The sequence below is a fragment of the Eptatretus burgeri genome, chromosome 6 (assembly GCF_056783735.1).
Source record: "Eptatretus burgeri isolate ZD-2024b chromosome 6, Ebu_testis_v1, whole genome shotgun sequence".
In the NCBI taxonomy this organism is placed as follows: Eukaryota; Metazoa; Chordata; class Myxini; order Myxiniformes; family Myxinidae; genus Eptatretus; species Eptatretus burgeri.
In genome coordinates, this window is record NC_140966.1 from 82,137,267 (window position 1) to 82,143,871 (window position 6,605).

Here is a 6,605-nt window from a genome sequence, read left to right on the forward strand (position 1 = left end):
GACCTGCTGCACATTATAGAGGTTGAACCTGAAGCTTTAGAAACCATGGATGCAGAAGGTGAGGACGCTAATGTTGTTCCTGCATTACTTTGCCCAAATTAGTTTTTCTTTTGACAGGATAGCAAACTTCTCCCCCAAGATATTTTTTTTTTCAACAGATTGCTCATTTGTTATATTAATGCTCCAGTCAACTCCAAACATTTGATCAAATGTTTTTCCTATCTTGTGATTATTATTATTATTTTTTGGTAAGGATCACTGATACACAAGTACTGCACTCTAATTTCTGAAGAAAGTGAGAAAACCAAGTCATTAATATTTACACAAACCAAGGCTTCTGAACAGGCAAGGAGTACTGCAATAATATAGAAATCTCAAAGACCAGGAGCTAGTGAGTCAGCGCAATAACAATGAATAATGAGAGCATGGTGTATATATAACGTGCACTTGCAAATATTCCCACTAGATATGAGGGAAGGGTTATCTAAAACAGATACTAATTAATTAACTGTCTCAGGGCCGCTATATGTTGTGTGCCTTAGCCTTGGGGCAGTGCCGGCTTTGCAGAACTGCAACAATATTCTCCATGGGGGGTCCCTCCTATGTTTAAAGTTTCACATTGATCGGGCAAGCCGGTTGCAGAGAAAACTATTTTTCAAGTGAAAATATATAGATGTGGACAGACAGACACAGACAGACAGACCAGCGGTGTTGTAATAGTCTAGGCATCCTCTTTGGGGCAAGACAAATCACTTAGTACATCTATGCAAATGGATCTAGACACCCAAACAAGTGAGAGAAAATACAGGAAAAGGAGTGAGAAAGAGGTAGGGAGAGGTCTTCGATGAGCCCCGATGCACCTTCCACAACTTCGGCTGTGATTGTGGTTGCCCCACTGATCAGCGGTTCGGGTTCGTCTCCCGTGCACTCTCTCTTGAATTCCTCCCTCCACTCCGTTAGCACCCCACTCATGTGGGGAAGCTGGATATTCTTGGGCCAAACGTGATGCACTGCGTGGCTGAGCAGGAATATCGTCCAGACTTGCGAGGCGAGGCAAGCAACTCCGTGGTGGCGTGATGACAGGCCGGGCTGACATGAAGGTGCCTGAGCTCTGGGTTTTCATCCTTGAGGAGGTACAAAAAAGCCAGGTAGAGTGCAGAAGAATGAGCTGAGAAAGAATAAAGCTAGAAAAGGTGAAGAATAAATAATAAGAACAACACGGCAGTCTCCATGTAAACAATGGGCGTGGCTGACCTAGCAGTGCATGGAGCATGAGGATTAGAGTCTTTGATGAGAGCAACTCCTCCACCAGGACGAGGCTCAGGTCTGTCTTACCGGAGGAGGGAGTTAACCCCACTTGGGAGTCAGAGACGTCTTGAGGGAGGAAAAAAACAATGCTATAGTGGGACTCGAACAAATGCTGCCCTGGCCGTCATTTTCAGTTTTACTCGATCCTCTTCTGACAACTTCCCCTAACAAATTTATTGTGTTCACTGTGGCTCCAGAGTAAGAGGATAAAGGGAAAGAAAGATAAAGAAATGAAAAGTCAGAATTATTAGCCCCCCGCCAAGCTTATTTATGGACTCTGTACCACTGTGCATTGTGGGAAGGCGTTTTGCATGTTTGTAGATCTTGAAGAATTAGGATAAAAAGTAGAAGTAACAATAAAAGTATGAATGCATGTGTACATCTGATTATTTGAGCATAATAATAAACTTTGGCACCAAGAAAAAGCTCAATGAAAAGTGCCCCCTTTTATTAGTTAAATTATTTCAAAGAAACATGGCAGAGGCAGTTGGATTAAATGCTCTGAATGCACCACAGCAAAGAGTGTCTATAATCAACAACTTGCAGGGGCTATAATCAACAACTTGCCTGATCATCACTATTGCCTTCTCAATTTGCACTTGCAATCCACAACCTCCACTTCCCCAAACCACTTTTTAGTAGCGATCGACGCCCATGTGTAGAATATAGCCGACCTAGCTTTGTGAAGATGGTACAGGGTGTTTGTTCCAGATTGTAATAAAGTCATACCTGCAGCATTTATCGTTTTCCAAAGGAACCAAGTGTTAAGCAAAAGTGGATTGAACAAATAAGGTAAAGCAATACTCCATTGAGCTGCGTTGAAGGCCTTGGTCCAACAAGGCACTCTACATTCTAACTTCCCTGATGTTAGGCATCCCTGATGTTAGGCATCCAATGTCTACAGTCTAATCTGATGATTAGACTGATGATTATAACTTCCCTGATGTTAGGCATCCAATGTCTACAGTCTAATCGTTATGAGCATTACAGAACAAACTTTCTCAGTCATCCGCTGATTAATGGGATTTCAATAGAAAACATGGTTGAGAGCGATGGCAACAGAGAGGCTGGTCACAATCACTCCAAGAAAAATGACCAATCTTCTGAATTAGTGCAGATCTGAGCACCAAGCAGTGCTACTTCTGGTTGGACATCTGGCAGCATTACCCTAATCTCTCTTCTATTTTTGACAACAATATTGAAATGATATCACAGTTGTAGGTCGTGTCCCAGCATGATTGGGGTAATCTAATGTTTCCTGATGAGTTGCGTTTCAAAGTGCACTTTATAAACGACAGGATGTGGGATTTTTTGGGGTCAAATGATGCATTGGAGCAGAGCACATCACAGGAACAGGTGATTGGTATGGTGGACAATGACTGGTGATGTGGGTAGTCCTTACAACGGACATTAGATCATTATCATCTTGAACATGTTACTGTCTCTCTCCTGGACAACATCCTTCAGCTCCTCTTTGTGCAGTTGGCATGCTTTAGTGGACCACTTTGGTTGGAAGAGGTGACGAATCATGAAAGTTGCCAAAATTACTTTGTTGCACTCAGACATGTTACTTCATTTGTGAACAGCTCAGATTTTATCACACTATGTTTTATTAAAGTTTTGTCAACAATAAAACAAAATTTTAAGAAAAAGATTCGCACATTTTGTTGCAATGTTTCTTGATTTTGTGCAGTTCGTGAGTGCCAAACACTTTTTTTGAGGACGAGGCATTGATGGGCTTCTCTGGATGGCAGACAAGAAGTATGTTTTTTTTAAACTACAGACTAGTAGCATATCAGTTAGCATTGTATGAGCATGACTTCTTTCTGTTTTGTTTTGTTCATTTTTAGGAATGCCTACTGAGCACGGTCATAAGTATCGAACCACAAGACTCTTCCAAGAATGCACCTTTCGAGACGAACCTTTGCTGCACACAGAAAACCACCCACTGGGGTGTGGCAAAAAGAAACACAAATGCAACCAATGCTCCTACAGTTCTAACCGTGCAAGCTGCCTGAAAGCACACATAAGGGTTCATTCAGGAGAGAAACCCTTTGTATGCACGGTCTGTAACAAGGATTTTTCTCGATTGCCGAATTTGCAAAGGCATATGATAACACACACAGGTGAAAGGCCCCACGAATGCATGGTCTGTGGCAAGAGATTCACTCAGTCAATCCATTTGCGAAAACACACGATAATTCACATGCGAGGCAGAACCCAAAAATGCACAATGTGCAGCAAGGGATTTTTTGAATCAAGCAAGGTGCAACCGCACGTGACATTCCGTACAGTCGGAGGACTTCACAAGTGCACAATTTGTAGCAAGGAATTTTTTGAGCCTAATGGTTTGAAAAGACACATGGGAATTCACTCCGGTGACAGGTCTCACATGTGCGTTGTTTGTGGTGAAGCCTTTTATAGATCAACTCATTTGCGTCGGCACATGAAAATTCATACCGGAGAAAAGCCCTATAAATGTGAAATGTGTCGCAGGGAGGTTGCACTATCGCATCCTTTGTGGAAGCATCCAATGTTGCGCACTGGAGAGTGAGGAGTTGGTGTTGAAGCAGTTATGCTCCAGGGAAAACAGATTGTTAGGTGAGTGATTGAGAATCTCCAAAAGATAAATATTTGGAAGCTTTTTTGGGATGAACACATGATTAGAAATACTGTCTTCAGCAATGATTTTTGCCTTCATACCAAACATTCACTTTGAGGATGTACGACGGCGTGTTGAACAGTAATGCCTCATATTCTTTATCTCCAAAACAGTTAAAGACATTTGAATGAAACAGATACTAACATCAATCTTTACTCTACCATGGTGCATATTTATTTCTCAACATAATCACCACTTCGGTCCACACATTTCCGCCATTGTTCAAGTAGTTTTGGGATGCCGTCATGACAGAACTGTGGGTCCTGCTGACTTAACCAGTGCTTCACAGCGGCCTTAACATCATCGTGGGAAGAAAAATGTTCTCCATGAAGGGGTTCCTTAAGTTTGGGGAAGAGATAGAAATCTGATGGAGCCAAGTCGGAGTTGGTGATCCTTTGAGGTGATACTCCATTGACCGTGCCTTACTCTCAGGATCGTAATGGTGCACCCAACTCTCATCTCCAGTCATTCATCCCAACTCTCATCTCCAGTCATTCATCCCAACTCTCATCTCCAGTCATTCATCCCAACTCTCATCTCATCTCCAGTCATTCATCCCAACTCTCATCTCCAGTCATTCATCCCAACTCTCATATCCAGTGCTGTATGCTTCACAGCAATGACAGTTATGCTGTCCTCTGCCATTTTGACTCAAATAGCACTGAGACATCTAGTGTCAGAATCACGAAACTTTGCACCCAGTGGCAGGAAGAACTAGTGTGTGGAGTGCACTTTGTTTCATTTGAATATCTTTACCTGTTTTGGATAAAAAGAATAGGAGGTATTTCTTTTCAACATGCTCTCATAATGAGATATATCAGTGTCGAGATCAAGAAAAAACAAAAATCTCCAAAGAATTCCTTTGGTGCTTGTTGATAAGCTTTTCCTCTATATTGTGGTCTCCTGCCAGGTGGTTTTATCCAAATTGGTGTCACCTGGGGCAATTGACCAAACTTCCCCTAAAGAAGGCTCATGCAAATGGACGCGTTCGTTAATTTTGGATTTATTGGCCATGCTTCAGTATTACCTTGAATAAGAGAGTTGCTTGGTGAGAAAGGAAATTGTTAAAAAAAAAAGGATGGCTAGAGCAGTACTTGCAATCATTATCACAGCTTACAACCAATAAATAAGGAAATTATACAGGAGAAGGTGCATTTGGTAGAAAGCTGGAAGAGTAAACCTTGCATTGTGTTTTGAGAATAACGAGACATATATAGCATTTTCAAACCGTCTTTGTTTACAAATCCATGTAAACACATAAGCACCTCTGGGACTGGCCACATTCGAGGGACATTACCAGGAAATGAGGAGTTTACAAGGTTTGCTTAAGGAGTTTTCCAATCTTGCAGCATATGAAAAAAATAAAAATAAAAAAAATAAACCAACCTTGCCAAAAGGTGACCACGTGTGACTTATTTAAGGTCACACTGAGGTGAACAGAGCTGCTATCCACCAGGAGCGACTCCTTGAGGAATATCTGCCTACGAGAGATTCCGATGAGAATCGTTCTACAGAGTAACCATGAAAAATATGTGTTTGCCTCATAACATCACCAAATGACGTCATAATGTCTCAAGCTTGACATATCTAGAAAGCATTCATCGAGGTGTTCAATTTGAGGTACTACATGATATGGTTCCTAAAACTTGAAAATTTGACCTTGGGGTCAAATATGTTTGACCTTAGGTGCTAACCATGAAGGTCAAGGCCAATCGCCACCAGAAATTAATCAGCTGAGCACCAGACCATGAACTATATTCCCATGAAGTTTGAAGATGATCCGATCAAAATTACTCAAAAAACAAGGGTTTCATCGACTCCCCTGATTTGCGACAAAGTGACTTTGACCTTTGACCTTCAAAATTTTATGTGCTGAAAGGGATCTCTATAGGCCTCTGATATGCGAAGTTACAAAAATTTCCAATGATAACTGTACTCTGCAGAATTTTTTATACGTGATTACAGACAAACAAACAAAAAAAAAACATACAAGCTGACTAACATATCTTGCCAAAACGAAGTTTTTGCAAACTGGCTTTCATATATCCACAGCTATTCTTTCACTTTGCATTACATAAAAATTAAAAACCCCTATGAACATGTGGTATGGTGATTTATTGGCAGACCCCCCATATATTATTGATTCAAATGTGGCTGAAGGAAACAGTATTTTTTTTTTATTTACACAAATTTGAGGCTCATTAAGATGCCGGAACATACAGCAGATCAGGACATAAGAGAATAAAAGGAACAGTATGAAGAGAGGGTGGACACAGCAACAGCAGAGTTGATGGCTGTCAGATTTCTCTGAATGGGAATCACTGTCTCCAGCCTCATCAATATTAGTGTGTAGTTCCAATCAAGTACTCATTCATTAATGGTATATGTTTGAATTTGCCATTGATCCTTTCTTCTATAAGAATTGTAAACTATTCTCAGCACGCATGGATTCAAGCAGTTTGATTTAAAGCCAGGGCAACTGAGACACTGCTGTACCTACGATGTCACAATATGGCGGTCACGAGATTGCGTCAACACGGTGGCGCAGAACGGATCAGGATGTTACAGAACAAAAGGAACAGTAAAAAGAGAGGGGAACCCACCAACAGCAGGGTTGAAGGACACAATTGAGGGA

General features: G+C 41.3%; 1 long non-coding RNA gene across 1 annotated transcript in view; it reads left to right on the forward strand.

The window, feature by feature from the left end:
- LOC147025179 (uncharacterized) overlaps positions 1-5,962 on the forward strand; it is a 38,198-nt gene extending 32,236 nt beyond the window's left edge. Inside the window, exon 2 of the long non-coding RNA XR_015059374.1 lies at positions 3,159-5,962. This is a non-coding gene — a long non-coding RNA (uncharacterized LOC147025179). The remainder of the gene's footprint in view (positions 1-3,158) is intronic.
- Positions 5,963-6,605: the final 643 nt, after the last annotated feature.